This window comes from Microtus pennsylvanicus, chromosome 2 (genome assembly GCF_037038515.1).
Source record: "Microtus pennsylvanicus isolate mMicPen1 chromosome 2, mMicPen1.hap1, whole genome shotgun sequence".
Taxonomy (NCBI): domain Eukaryota; kingdom Metazoa; phylum Chordata; class Mammalia; order Rodentia; family Cricetidae; genus Microtus; species Microtus pennsylvanicus.
Genome location: NC_134580.1, coordinates 48102413 through 48118017, shown reverse-complemented (window position 1 = coordinate 48118017; position 15605 = coordinate 48102413).

Sequence of the window (15605 nt, the reverse complement as noted above, 5' to 3'; positions counted from 1 at the left end):
ACCATGTTTAAAAAATATGGAAGTCTAAACAAGATCTGAACAATGACAACATCAGTGACTGTACCAACATGGATGCTGAAAAATCTCACAAGTCCCTACCTCTGATTGACAAGCTCTATGTAATCACTAACTGCTGAGGGTGAAAGACCAAGTCCTCTTGAGAGACTAACACTAAGTAGTTATGCAGTGCCAAGTGGTCAACCCTAAAATCATTCATTTGAGCAACATAAAATGAACTCTTCAGGTTTTGTTCATATTTATATGCATGTGTTCATGTTACAATAATATTTTAAGAGAAATAAGCAAACAATAGCTATAACACATGAAAATAGGAGAACTCGAGGGTGGGAAAATAGGGTATAATAACAGGGGATTGAAGATGACCAAAATATGCTCTTCACATGAATAAAATGTCATAACAGAACCCATTACTTTGTATAATTAATAAATACAAATAAAAATGGAGAAGAGATGCTAATTTACAAATAAAGGTTCATATATTCAAGGGCTAAAAGGTCATGGTTGCACAATACTTTTTTTTTTTTTGGTTTTTCGAGACAGGGTTTCTCTGTAGGTTTGGTGCCTGTCCTGGAACTAGCTCTTGTAGACCAGGCTGGCCTCGAACTCCCAGAGATCCGCCTGCCTCTGCCTCCCGAGTGCTGGGATTAAGGGCGTGCGCCACCACCGCCCGGCTTTGCACTATACTTTTAACCAGATTAATTTCTATTTCTATTATCAGTATATGTGCCTTATATACTGACAGCTTGCCTGTCTCGTTATTGTGGCACCACCCTTTCAACAGCACCTTTCCATCTTCCTACCCCAATAACCTGGAAGCATTATTCTACCTTTTGGTTCTATGAGTCAAATGGTTTTGGATACACATATAAGTCAATCAAACAGTATTTTCATTTCAGTGTTGTGCCATTTTCCCGTAAAATACTGTCCTTCGGTGTTGTTTATAATTTTATATGAAGCAAGAGTTATTATTCTTATACATGGATAATAAAAACTATTTTAAAAAACAAAAAGTCCAGTTGAAGAGTAGGAGGAGTGAGAATTAGAGCATACTGATCAAGACCATGAAGGGTTCACCCACTGAAATAGTCTACCTGAGCTAATGGGAGCTCACCAACACTAACCGGACTGGGAAGGAACAAGCATAGGACCAAACTAGTCCCTCTGAATGTGGTTAACAGTGGCATGGCTGGAGCAGACGGAGGGGTCACTGGTAGTGGCACCAGGATTTATCCCTACTGCTTGTACTGACTTTTTTGGAAACTGTTCTCTTTGGATGGATACCTTGCTCAGACTAGATATAGTAGGGAGCAATGTGCTTTACCCTCCCTGAAGAGTGGATGGGGTTGGGGGAATAGTGGAGGGAATGGGAGAAGGGGAGAGAGTGGGAATTTGGATTGGGTATGTATAATGAAGAAAAGATAGTTTGTTTTCTTAAATAAATTATTTAAATATATTTATATATATTGGATATATATATCATTTATACATATATCATAAATATATAATCTCATGTTCTTTTTATAGCTAGGTATCTTTAAAAGAACTCAATATCTTATATCATCTGTGAAATGAAAATTACAACCAAGGCCAGGAACAATGATAACACATCTCCTAACATCTTATATAAAACCTAGTAGACGTACCAATGTGGAAAAATAGGTTAAGAGAGGTGAGTCCTTACACACTGGTCACAGAAATGAAATACAAATCAGCATCTCAGGAACAGTACTCTGGAGAATCCTCAAGAACATTCCAAAAATTTATAGTCCCTCTTCTGATTCTAAATGAAAAGAAAGACACATTTGTATTTGTCTCTAATGTTCATTACAGAATTATTATTCACATAGAAACCTAAGGAAAAGGTAGCATGTATCACTGGAAAATAATTTTGGTGAAAACTGTTTACCCTTTTTTTTCAAATGATATCTGTATAAATGATAAGCATGTATGTTTTTATGTGATAGGAATTACCAGAATGCAAACAAAAATATACTCTCAAGGCACTCACTACCATGGACTACACACTAGGGCTCACAACCTCAGCAGGTGTATAGGAGGCCAAAGTGGACCTAGGGATTGTAGGGATGACACCATCCCCCATCCCTGGACTCCACATTCCATCCCAATATTTTGGAAGTAGTCTTCAGCTTTACCAGAGGCCAGATAGAATCTAGAAACCCCAGAATGTGCCTCCTTCCTCCTTTGCACTGCAGATCCAGGCCTACAACTTCAGAAGCAGATTTTGGTTTTACAATAGCACAGGCCGGATCTAGAGCATGATAGCCCTGGGAGCTGTACTGGAAGCCATGCTGGTCCTAGGGACCTCATAGGTCAAACCAATTTAGAAATCATGAATTGCACCCACTCTCCTGTGCTCCATATCCTGGTCTACAGCTTTGAAAGAAGATTCAGTTTTACCAGGGGCCAGGCCTGATCTAGAGATTCTTAGCCCCCAAAACCTCCAAGAGGTCATGACACTGTACTCCACCTGAAGACACACTAGTCACCAGAATCCTTGGCCATTCAGGTCGGAAGAACAGAGAGAAAAGACAAACCAAGGAGCAAAACACACATCTAACAAAAACAAATGTGGAAATCAACATCTAGAACTATAGTCATCCCAAATCTAGATGCCTAAAACACAATCAATAACAGGAAAGACAAAAGGTATCACCAGGACCCAGCTGTCATAGAACAGCAAGACCTAAACAGTCCAACAGAGCTGAAGCAGAAGAAAATGACATTAAAAATAAGTTTATAGAGATTATAGAGGTTGAGAAACCCAAAACACCCAACCAAAAGAGCATCAGAGGCCCAAGCAACCCACCTGGGAGAGCAACAGATGCCCAAGTGACCCACCTAGGAGAGTGTCAGAGGCCTGAGTGCCAGAACTCAGGAGTGCCAGAGGTGAGCCACCACAGGGAACTGTAAGAAACTGCTCAGAGATGACAGTAGTGGCTTCCATCGGTGGCTCCCTGAAGCGATCATAAGAAGTTCCTCAGGGAAAGAGCACCGTGCACCAGCCAGCATCCACTGTCATTCTTGACACAAGATATCTCACTGATGCAGTGACCCCCAGAACCTTAGCCCCACGTACACCTAACGGAGTGGTTCCCAGAACTGTGGCACTGCCTCCACCTGGAGGAGAGACCACCATAGCTGTGGTCCCACCTGCATCATGAGGAGCAACAACCTAAGCCCTGGACCTGCTATATCTGGAGAAGTGATCACCAAAGGCTCTGCTTTGCCTGCACCTGAAGGAGCATTAAACCAATTGGAGGAAGAAGCACAGGATCCACCTATACTAATTAGAAGAGATGATTAGATAGCATTGTAGGAACACACTCAACAACATATAGAGCAATATAGCACCACCAGAAACTAGTGGTTCTACAACAAGACCTGAACACTACAACATAGATGAAGCAGAGTAAAATTCCCCTAAAAATCACTTTACAAAGATGAATGAGATTTTTTAAGAGGAAATGGAAATTTTCCTTTAAAAAAGTGGAGAAAAAGACAAAAAAAATCAACAACTTCCTTAAAGAAAACCAAGAGAAGCAATTAAACATACCCAAACTTACGGGAAACAATGAAAGCAGTGCTAAAAGGAAAGTTCACAGAACTAAATGCCTACATAAAGAAGCTGATAAAAAGCCTGCATTAGTAAATTAACAGAACACCTGAAAGCCCTAGAAGGAAAAGAAAAACACTCACCCACATGACATCTTGTTAAGTCTTGGAGAGATCAGGGATACAAGGGACATACATAAACATAATAAAAGCAAAATACAGCAAGACAATTGCCAACATCAAATTAAATGGAAAGAAATACAAAGTAATTAACTAAAATCAGGAACAAGACAAGCTTGTCCACCCTCTTCACACCTATTCAATACAGCACTTGAAGTTCTAGCTAAAACAACAGGATGACTAAAGGAAATCAAGGGGATACAAAATGGAATGGAAGAAGTCAAGGCATCATTATTCGCAAATGATATGATAGTAAACATTAGAACCCCAAAAACTCTAACGGGGAATTCCTACAGCTGATAAACACTGTTAGTGAAGTGACTGGATATAAAAGTAACTCACAAAAATCAGCAGCCCTCCTATATACAAACAATAAATGGACTGAAAAAAATTAGACAACACCCTTTACAATAGTGTCACAGTATAAAATATCTTAGTGTAACTCTATCCAAGCAAGTGAAAGACCTATATGATAAGAACTCCAAATCTTTGAAGAAAGAAAATGAAAAGATTTCCCATGCTCATGGATTGGTAGGATTAGCATTGTAAAAATGGCCATCTTACCAAAAACAATCTACAGATTCAACACAATCCCCATTAAAATTTCAATTCAGTTCTTACAGATTTTGAAAGAACAATACTCAACTTCATATGGAAAAAAACCCAGAAGAGCTTTAAAATATATATAATTTATAATATATAATAAAAGAACTTCCAGAGGTGACACCATTTTTTATTTCAAACTCAACTACAGAGCTATATTAATAAAAACTGGATGGTATTATCATAAAAACAGACAGGTAGATAAATCAAATTGAATCAAAGATCTAGACATAAAGTCACACACTTATGAACACCTGACTTTTGACAAAGAAGATAAAATTGTACAATGGAAAAAAGAAAGCATCTTCAATGAATAGTGTTGGTCTAACTGGATGTCACCATGTAAAACAATCCAAGTAGATACAAATCTATCACGCTGCACATAATTCAAGTCAAAGTGGATCAAAGACCTCAACATAAATCCAGATATACTGAATCTGATAGAAGAGAAGGTGGGATATAATCTCGAATTTATTTGTATGGAAGATCAATTGTTCTGTCCTAGACAGAATACCAATAGCACAGGCACTAAGATCAACAATTAATAAATAGAACCTCATGAAATTGAAATGTTTCTGTCAGACAAAAGACACCACCGATAGGACCAAACAGCAGCCTGCAGAATGGGAAAAGATATTCGCCAACCCCACATCAGAGAGAGGCCTGATTTCCAAAATATATAAAGAACTCAAGAGAACTTGTATAACCACTTTGGAAGTAGGAGTAGAGTTTCTCAGAAAACTAGGAATCAATCTACCACAAGACCTAGCGATACCATTATTTTGTATGCTATTATAGCAAAAATATGAAGCTTACCTTTATAAAATTTGGGTTGCATGCAGTCAAGTCACACTTAGAAAAATGCTCTGTGTCTGCACCAAAGAGACAAGATATCTAGTACAAGTATGACAAAGTTATTAATTTACCTCTGATTACTAAACTTGCCCCTGAAATTAAGTGATTCAAGTGGACTTTAGTTTGTTGAGTTGTTCATGTTTTTTTGCTTAAAGTGAACTCTCTGTTACTGAGAAATGTTGCTATCTATACCCTCTATGGAATGGGTCTGAGTTCCACGTGGTTTTCAGGACAGACCCAGAACAGCAATTAGAACAACGCCAACTAACTTTTCTCCCAAATCTGTGTTTCTGAGTACACATTGCTGTCTCTCTTTCCCATTGGGGCTTCTCATCTTTCTTATTTCTATCTGAATAAATGAAAGATTTTAGGGAACATTTATCTAAAGTAATGAATTATTTATTAATCAAATAGCTACATTTTTCTCTAGTCCTAAATATTTAATTAACTCATACCACAAAGTACAATCATATTTATCCACACTTTCCCCTTCCCACTCACTCACATACTGTCAAAAGGTTTTCTTCCAACTTCATGAGTTTAAAAATAAGCCACTAAGCTCAGTTTGTACTGCCCATATGTGTGTGGTTATGTGGTCACTCATTGGAGTATGGTAAGTATACCAATAGCCACATAGTTCAATTATGGTTCTTCTACATCTCCTATAGGCTATCAAAATTCTGGAAATCATAAACTCAGCTTGTATCTATCTATGATACAGGTCAATCATACATTTTATTAGAAAACAATTTAAGCAGTCCAATTAATCATCTCTAAGTTCCAACTTGGGAATGTTTAACACGTTCAGCTAAATGATCTCTGAGAGTGGGTGCAGCACCACATTCCAGTCAATTTGCTGACATTAGCACAGCCATAAATGTGAGCAGGAACAACAAAAAGAAAAGTGTAATGATGTTCTCTGTTTCTGTGTTGTCCCATCTACTGATATTTTGTAGGACCGAGCAAAAAACATAACAAAATAAGAATAAAGAGCAGTGGTATAACCTTATCTTGCTCTGTAAAAGAAATTACAAAGCAACACCATGAAAGTCATGAATATAGATATGGCTGACAGATTTGCACAGTAATCATAAATGCAACACATTAATTTTATGTTAGACTCAAAATAAGTTGGATAATGTTTCCAAAGAATAGCAGATAAGATTTTCCTAGCCTCTTTACACATATACACACACATAAATACCTGCACCCACACACGTGCATACACTTACACCCTTGAACAGCCATTCATATGTACCCACACATATACATAAATACAAAAATCTAATAGTTTGTGATTTATTTACGTATTTGTTTATAATTATAAAGACCCAAAATAATTGATATATTCTGTGAGATTGTTGACTAATTATTCTTCCCAAACTGCTACAAGATATAGGAATTCAAATAGTGTTTAACTCACATAGCTTAGGTACAAAAGAAATATTTATTTCATGACTTTTTATGAGCCTCTTATAGTTCTCCAATCTATATTCTGACGCACTAGGAAAGTAGACAAAATTGTTCATAGTTGCTGTACTACCTTACCTCCTCAAAAGTTCCCCTTCAGTCTTTGTTATATTTTAAGTGTGTGTGTGTGTGTGTGTGTGTGTGTGTGTGTGTGTGTGTGTGGCATAGTGTCTGTGCATAAGTTCAGATGAGCACACCATGGTGCATATGTGCACAGAGATCACAAAAGGATGATTTTTGATAGTTAGTTCTTTCCCTCTATTGAAGGTTCCAGAGATTAAATAGAGAGCTTCAGGCTGGCATGGCAAACTGTTTTATTCACCGAACCATCTCAGCAGCCCAGGCATTTGATTTTTAACAATGGAAATAGAGAGTCTCTTAAGACTCTCTTAATTCTTTTGGACTTAACATTTTGTTCGTGTTGTTTAATATCACTCTCTTTGTGAGTGGGTTTTATAAAAAGAAAAATTGATTAAGTATGTAGTCCATGTCTTTAGTTGGTCTCTAAAACCAATGTAATCAAATAGTTATCCCTTTGATTCCAACACAATTGCTCACTAAGCAATTGGTGATTCCTGTATTGATAATGTGTAATGGTAGACTCCATCATTGTTCCTGACTTAGTAAGTGATTTGAGACCCTGATTACTGCCTCTTTGGCAGTTGCTCCTAGGACTTTGCCTTCTTTTGACTTTCTACCATTCTTATGACACCTTGGCAGACTCTTCATTTTGTATTGATTGGTTTGGGTTTCTGGCTTTCTTCATTCAAATTCATCACTTGGTGCATGTTTCCAATTGTGTGTCTTTAAGTCCATAAGTTTTCTATAAGTCCTTTATCTACCTAAAAGCGTTTCAGTAGCATGCACATAAATACCACCTCACAACACCATCAAGGCCGAATGGATATGTGCCAAGAGGAAAAAGGCAAGTTGAGTCCTAATAAAGCCAAGGACAAGAGTGTGTATTTTTTGAATGCTATGTTCTAATGTGACCTTCAAGAAGTTATTCAAATGATTAATTCTGCAATTTGTTCAGCAGAGAATGAAAATACAATGAATGCCTTGACCTGAAGCATTTTGATAGTGTTCCCTTTTCTTCTTATAGGAAAAATGTCTAGCGCTTTCTTTCTTAGATGTACTTAAATATTGTCTGTCCCTATACAGCCCAAGTAATGAATCATCTTCAGGTCTTCAGAAGTATGGAAAATGTTCTCACCTCTACACTTTCACATAGGATCTTGCCATTGCTCAGTACATTCCCACTCTCCGCATTACTAAAGTACAGTTACTTACATTGGAACATTCTGACACTCTGTAGTCAATTCCCAACTACCACTTTGCTGTGGAATATTCGTTGAAGATATGTTACATTCATTTATGCTGTGGACTATTTGTTTAATGATGCAAAGATGTGTCATGTTCTTTTATATTGCATTTGTTTAACTCTGTAAAACTGTGTTACTTTGCCTGCCTAAAACACCTGAATGGTCTAATAAAGAGCCGAACAGTCAATAGCTAGGCAGGAGAGAGAAATAGGCAGGGCTGGCAGGCAAAAAGAATAAATAAGTTTGTTGGAACATTCTAATACTGTGTAGTCAATTCCAAGCTATCGAGTTCAATTTCCACTAAGCTATTAACACCGTGGGACAAGTACCTACTCTGTTTTATCTTGTTATGTCCAGTTAAGCTCACAGTGTCTAATCAATTCTCCATCTTAACCCGAGAGAGAGAGAGAGAGAGAGAGAGAGAGAGAGAGAGAGAGAGAGAGAGAGAGAGAGAGAGAATGGCAAAATACAGTTCCATACCATTAGCTTATCAAGGACCTAAGATTCCACGATCAAGGTGAATTTCTCTCTGCTCTGATTTATTCAGATCTCCAGAAACACAGCTTAATCTTCTTGTATACATAAAGCAAGAAAGACACAGGATTCAGCTCTAGACTTCCAGGTGGTCTGTACAGCATCTTAAGATAGAGATTGAGATTGTGCTAGGTATGATAATTACTTATGATAGAAGGGAACGTCTTGTTTCCAACATGAGCAGAGAAAAATCCCTGGAGAATAATGAGTGCCTTCATTAAATCAAAACAGAATGGCTTTGCTTTCCATATGTTGGCTCCAATCACCATCCTCTTACTTAAGATAAAGCAAGCCAACTTTCTTAATATAATCTTTTCCAAAAAACAAAGAAGCTGCTAACAATATATAAATGCACCAAGCTCGGGGCTACTTCACGCAACACCAGTGCAGACATCCTAGACAAAGGCTGGTGAATAATGGGAAATGCATGCCCACGATGGACAAGAAATACAGTTTACCCATAGCTGAATATTATTCTGGAGCAATTTGGTAATATTAATTTAAGGTGAATTAATTTCTTCAATTTTGCTCAGATTTTACTGTCTTCTCAAAATTCAATCATGTAATACCAAACAGATGGTTTGCACAGTGAATAAGTAGGTCATAAGAGTTCTGTATACTTCATTGTTCTGGTTTATGGCTAAACACAGCAATCAGGTTTTGTTGAAACATGGATAAAATTGCAAGTTTCACTTTGTTTGAGTTCCAGGTGATCTGGAAGAAATAAAACTTCTCCGGGAGCACGTGTTCTTGGAATCCCTACTTGGTGTAATTTACCCAAGAAATTGATTCAATCCCATGAGGGTTTCCAAGCTATAGTATTTTTTTTAAGATACAGGATAACCATGTCTTTATCACGATTTGCCAAGACTAAACATGCCAACTAATTAATTACATAAATGACATAAATTTTAAGTGAAGAAAGTGAAAGTCAGTTTGAGATACAAAGGCCTAGGAAAGGTAGGGAGTTTGATGAATGCTGTAAATACTCAGATACATCAACAAATACACCACAAACATCTGTCTTTTGATGAGCAGCCATTCCAGAAGGCAGCAGACATTTTACATGATCGACTAGACTTCCTTATTTCTGCACTCGAAGAAGACATTGTGCACGAAAATGTGCCACCATAGGCTAATCTATATAGAAATAGCTGACAGGTTTCCTTGTTGTATCTCTGTGAAAACCACAGAGGATTAATTGACGTATGGAGCAATTAGTCATAGGCAGTGTATTAGATAAAAGAACTGATCCTTGAACAAAAGAGGTATGAAATAAATGCACCCACTTTAAATGCAGAGGCTTTTGTTCATTCAGAGATTTGTGAGTACTTGAAGATGAACCTCGTGGTTCAAGAAAGCAGAAGTTTGACATCAAGGCATTGGCACAACTGCAGGAAATCATCCCTTGCTTCTGTCCAGCAAAAACACTGACATTATCCTGGAGTTTCATCATCTAAATTTCTCTGCATCTTCCCATGACATTATTCTCCATGTGTAGATCTCTATCTCTTTATTTACAGGCCACTCTCTTTTTTATCCAAAAAGGCAACTAACTTTTAATCATTTGATTATGGTTTCGCTCAATCCTATCTGACCTCATTTGAACTTGATTACACTGGTGTGCAACCTATTTCCAAATAAGACTATATTAAAAAGTACTAAGAATTAAGGTTTGAAAGTATCTTTTTGTGGGGAACAACTGAACTTCAGCTTTTTCACACTTATATGGACTCATGCAATCCATCGGTCTTTCAGTTTGCATTATTGTTTGTGTAGAAAATACACTCGGCATCATGTATCAATCATTTAACTTCACTGGAAAAAAAGGCTCTTATAGAATGTTTAATCATCAACCTAATACATTGATGTAAAAACCGTGGTGGACTTAGATAGAGAAAATTGGGGTTTTCATCCCAATTCTTTAGTATTTTAAGGACCATAAAATGCAAACCATATGTCAGTTGAATAAATTTGGCTTGAACCCTGATTCCAACCTCTTGCCAAAGCCCTCCCCGGGACATCTGTTGATTCCCAAGTGTTTCCTTCCTTGTGTTTTTCTCTGACTCAGCATCTCTGCTTCAGCTGTATTGCTCAGTGCTGCTCACATCAACATGAGGCCATTGAAAAATACTCTGAAATATTTTAAATAGGCAAATCAATTGTCATGTGTCCTGCGCATACATCTTTCCTGGTTATCTGTGCCTATCATGCTCTCTCGGTGGTAGAAAAATGATGGTCACGTCAACTGTTCTTATCTATCAAGCATAACCATATGGTGACAAGGTTTAATTATCACTCTTCCCACCTGAAGAGAACAGTTTTGAATATACATGAATCGTTAAACAGTTTTAACCTGTTAGCATCCTTTATTTTGAATAAATAGACTTTGTATTTTCCTTTGACTAGCTTATGACATCTCATGCCTTCTTCTTTTATTAAGCAATAAATTATAAAATCTTTGCAAAATTTCATTTTACTTTTGTACAACTCATGTTTACATTTTAAATGAAATTATCATTTAAAAAGGCAAAGCCAATTACTTTCAACTCAAACTAAAATATTTATGTTAGCCACATCAGCATGTCAAGAGTTGAGTATGTTTTCTAAATCCAGGATAAGGGACAAGAAAACAGAGAAGGATCCATGACCTCTCCATGTGTCTCAGGTCTCTCCAGCAATCCCATGTAGTATCCTGAACTTGAAACCATTCATATACAGTGAAAATTTTTCCCATACATGTTCATATCATGGAACTTCAGCCACCACTGTGAAGGATCTTGTCAAATTATATCATATCTGTCAAAGACTTTACCAATATATTGAAAGAAATAAACTTTGCTACTACAGAAAATTGTATCAATTTTCTGAGCTCTCTTTAGTGTATCACCAAGGGACACGTTTGTTAACTGTCTCGCAGTAGGAGTACATAAAATTTAAAAAATGATTCTATGCAAAAGAATCATGTAATAAAAAGCAAAGGAAAAGATTATTAAAAAAATTGCTGAGCTTCTTAATCCAATTTAGATCAAACACAATGGTGATAAAGAGTAATCTAATGTTTAAAGTTTTCATGTACAATCTTAGGTGGCAATTATTGCATATGAGTTGTGACCTTCTGACTAAAGGGGGTTTGCATTCCGTAGCTATTCTCAACCACAAATCAGGAATTTTCCCAAGACGCAAAAACATGTGGGATATTTTTCTGCCAGCCAAGACTTCAGATTTTTGTTTAGTCTGAGAGGTCTTTTCTAACGACCCTCTGTTGGTTAAACTATCATTAAAAGAATATCTTCCTCCATGTTTCAATTTGAAACAGAGGCTTGCTCCTTTGTTCTCACTAAACTAGAGACACACGTCTATAGTAGCATTAGGTGTTAGAGGGGTAGGGAAGAACCAGGGACACCATACCTGAATGACCTGAAGTTGGACTTCCATTCTGGAATCTGATTCTGGACAGAAATCCACCTACCTCTTCAGTAAACCTACATTCTGAGATCTGCATTTGGAAGCACTCATCTGGGGCAGTCTTTTAGAACCTTGTTTTTTCTATCTGTTACTTTTCTTCCTCTTTTCAATAACTGGGGTTCCCATGTCACTCTTAAGTAATTAATTCATGATTCAAGGAGTCTCAGAATCTAGATGCTGAGAAAAGAATCTAAAGATATGTGACTAAATCGAAGGATCCACCAAGAAAGGAAAATAGGTGTGGTCATACATACCAAAACTCAAAAGGAAACTTGCTATTCCCTTGAGGTTTGTAGTATTTACCACACGTTAGGAGTGGATCTAAACAGCATCTTTCTTTCTAACATCCTTTTCAAGTAAATCTTGAGGTGTGGATCAGTATTGAGTGATGAGCGGTGGTTTGCAATGTTGTTTGGAGGAATCACCATTTGACTACAGGTGTTTCTTAGAAGTTGCTTCTAGTGTAGTTACAAGGAATTTTTTCAGTCTTTCTTTTAATTTTTTTTTCTTTTTTTTTATTGATAAAAGAAGAATAAAGAAAAAAAACAAATTTCCACCTCCTCCCAGCCTCCCCTTTCCCTCCCCCTCCTCCCACTCTTCTCCCCCTCCTCCCACTCTTCTCCCCCTCCTCCCACCCCTCTCCCCTTCCCCCCACTCCTCTCCCTCTCCCTCTCCAGTCCAAAGAGCAGTCAGGGTTCCCTGCCCTGTGGTAAGTCCTAGGTCCTCCTCCCTCCGTCCATATCTAGGAAGGTGAACATCCAAACTGGCTAGGCTCCCACCAAGCCAGCAGATTGCGTAGGATCAAAACTGCGTGCCATTGTCCTTGGCGTCTCATCAGCCCTCATTGTTCGTCATGATCAGAGAGTTCAGTTTTATCCCATGCTTTTTTTGGTAATAGTCCAGCTGGCCTTGGTGAGCTCCCAGTAGATCAGCTCCACTGTCTCAGTGGGTGGGTGCACCCCTCGTGGTCCCGACTTCTTTGCTCATGTTCTCCCTCCTTCTGGTCCTCATTGGGACCTTGGGAGCTCAGTCCAGTGCTTCAGTGTGGGTCTCTGTCTCTATCTCCATCCATCGCCAGATGAAAGTTCTAAGATGATATGCAAGATATTGGTCAGTATTGCGCTAGGATGGGGTCATTTCAGGTTTCCTATCCTCAGCTGCCCAAGGAACTAACTGGGGACCTCAGCTTGGGCACCTGGGAGCCCCTCTAGGGTCAATTCTCCTGCCCACCCTAAAGTGGGTCCCTTAACTAAGAATTGTGGTTCCGTGCTCCCCTATCCAACCTTCCTTTATCCCGATCCTCCTATTTCCCCAAGTCCCCCCTCCTTCCCTTCTACCTTTTCTCTCCCCATCTCCCCTTACCCCCTTCCCACCCCACCCCCAAGATCCCACTTTTCTCCCCGGCAATTTTGTCTACTTCCCTTATCCAAGAGGATAACGATATGTTTTTCCTTGGGTTCACCTTCTTACTTAGCTTCTTTAGGTTCGCCAATTGTAGATTCTGTGACCCCTATTTATGGCTAGAAACCAATTATGAGTGAGTACATCCCATGTTCTTCTTTTTGGGACTGGGATACCTCACTCAGGATAGTGTTTTCTATTTCCATCCATTTGCATGCAAAATTCGAGAAGTCATTGTTTTTTACCGCAGCTTAGTACTCTAGTGTGTATATATTCCATACTTTCTTCATCCATTCTTCCATTGAAGGGCATCTAGGTTGTTTCCAGGTTCTGGCTATTACAAATAATACTGCTATGAACATAGTTGAACAAATGCTTTTGACATGTGATAGAGCATCTCTTGGGTAAATTCCCAAGAGTGGTATTGCTGGGTCCAGGGGTAGGTTGATCCCGAATTTCCTGAGAAACCGAAACACTGACTTCCACAGTGGTTGCACAAGATTGCATTCCCACCAGCAATGGATGAGGGTACCCCTTCCTCCACAGCCTCTCCAGCAAAGGCTATCCTTGGTGTTTTTGACTTTAGCCATTCTGACAGGTGTAAGATGGTATCTCAAAGTTGTTTTGATTTGCATTTCCCTGATTGCTAAGGAAGTTGAGCACGACCTTAAGTATCTTTTGGCCATTTGAAGTTCTTCTGTTGAGAATTCTCTGTTCAGTTCAGTGCCCCATTTTTTAATTGGGTTAATTAGCATTTTAAAGTCTAGTTTCTTGAGTTCTCTATATATTTTGGAGATCAGACCTTTGTCTGTTGCGGGGTTGGTGAAGATCTTCTCCCAGTCAGTAGGTTGCCTTTGTGTCTTAGTGACAGTGTCCTTTGCTTTACAGAAGCTTCTCAGTTTTAGTAGGTCCCATTTATTCAATGATGCCCTTCAGGTTAAAATATTAATTCATTCCCCTTCTCTTTTTCTTTCTTTCCTCCAACTCTTGCCATGTACCCCTTTTTGTTCCTTATCAAAATCATAGCCTCCTTTTCTTTAGTTGTTATATAAACAGCCTGCTCAATCCATTTACTGTTATCTGCATTTATGTGATTTCAGTGTCGACCACTTGGTATTAGAAAATCAATAACCCTCTATTTTCAGTTTAAAATTTTGTATGTATATTAAAGGTTAGATTTTAATATTACTCACCATTTAAATTCTAATTCCCAATAACCTAGAATGTGGTCTTATATAGAAATAGGCTTGTTGAAGATCCATTTAGTTATAATGAGATATTTAACTTGAATCATGATCCAATGTGATGGGTATCTGTATAAAAGGGAACATTTCTACATATAAAAAGAAAAATATTGCGTGGTTTTGACTGAAATTATCAGAGAGAAATTAATAAAAACCAAAGAAGTTCAAGGATTGTCAATATACCAGCCTAAGTATCTGGGAACAGTTTCTTCCCGCCAGATTTAATGAAAACCAACTTTTCTGAAACTGTGATCTCAAACTATAACCCACAAAACTATGAATCAGTAAATAGCTGTTGTCAAAATATTTTCCAGTGTATGGTGCTATGTTATGCCAGTCAGTCTGCAGGAAGAATAAACTTGCAATTTATCCACAATAACATTATAATAGTTGTTATTATTAATGATAAAACAAAGACAATGAATAAAAGAAATGCTTTCTATAATACAAAATTAAATATGAGACTATTTTGTCCAATTTTAGAGAAGAAGTATATTATATTCAAGAGAGTTTGATAATTAAATTTTTATAAAGATAAAATATAATATTAAATAACATGAATTTTATGGCCAAACTGGTACTTACAGTAAGTCCTATCTCTATTACATAGCAGAATAAGGAAAAATAATTTATGAGATCTCTAATCCTTGGGCTGGAGAGAAGGCTCAGGAGTTAAGAGTACTGAACTTCTGGAGGATATAGGTTCAATTCCCAGCACCCAGTTGGCAGTTCACAACTGTCTCTAACTCCAGTTCCAGGGGACCCAACACCCATGGCAAAACACCAATGCACATAAAATAAAAATTAAGAATAGAAGCTCTCTGACCCTTATTAATCTTCAAAATGGTGTTGTAATCCATATGAATCTAATTTGTTCATTTTGTTTTGTTTTGCAGTTCTAAGGATCAAACTCAAAGTCTCCATGCATACT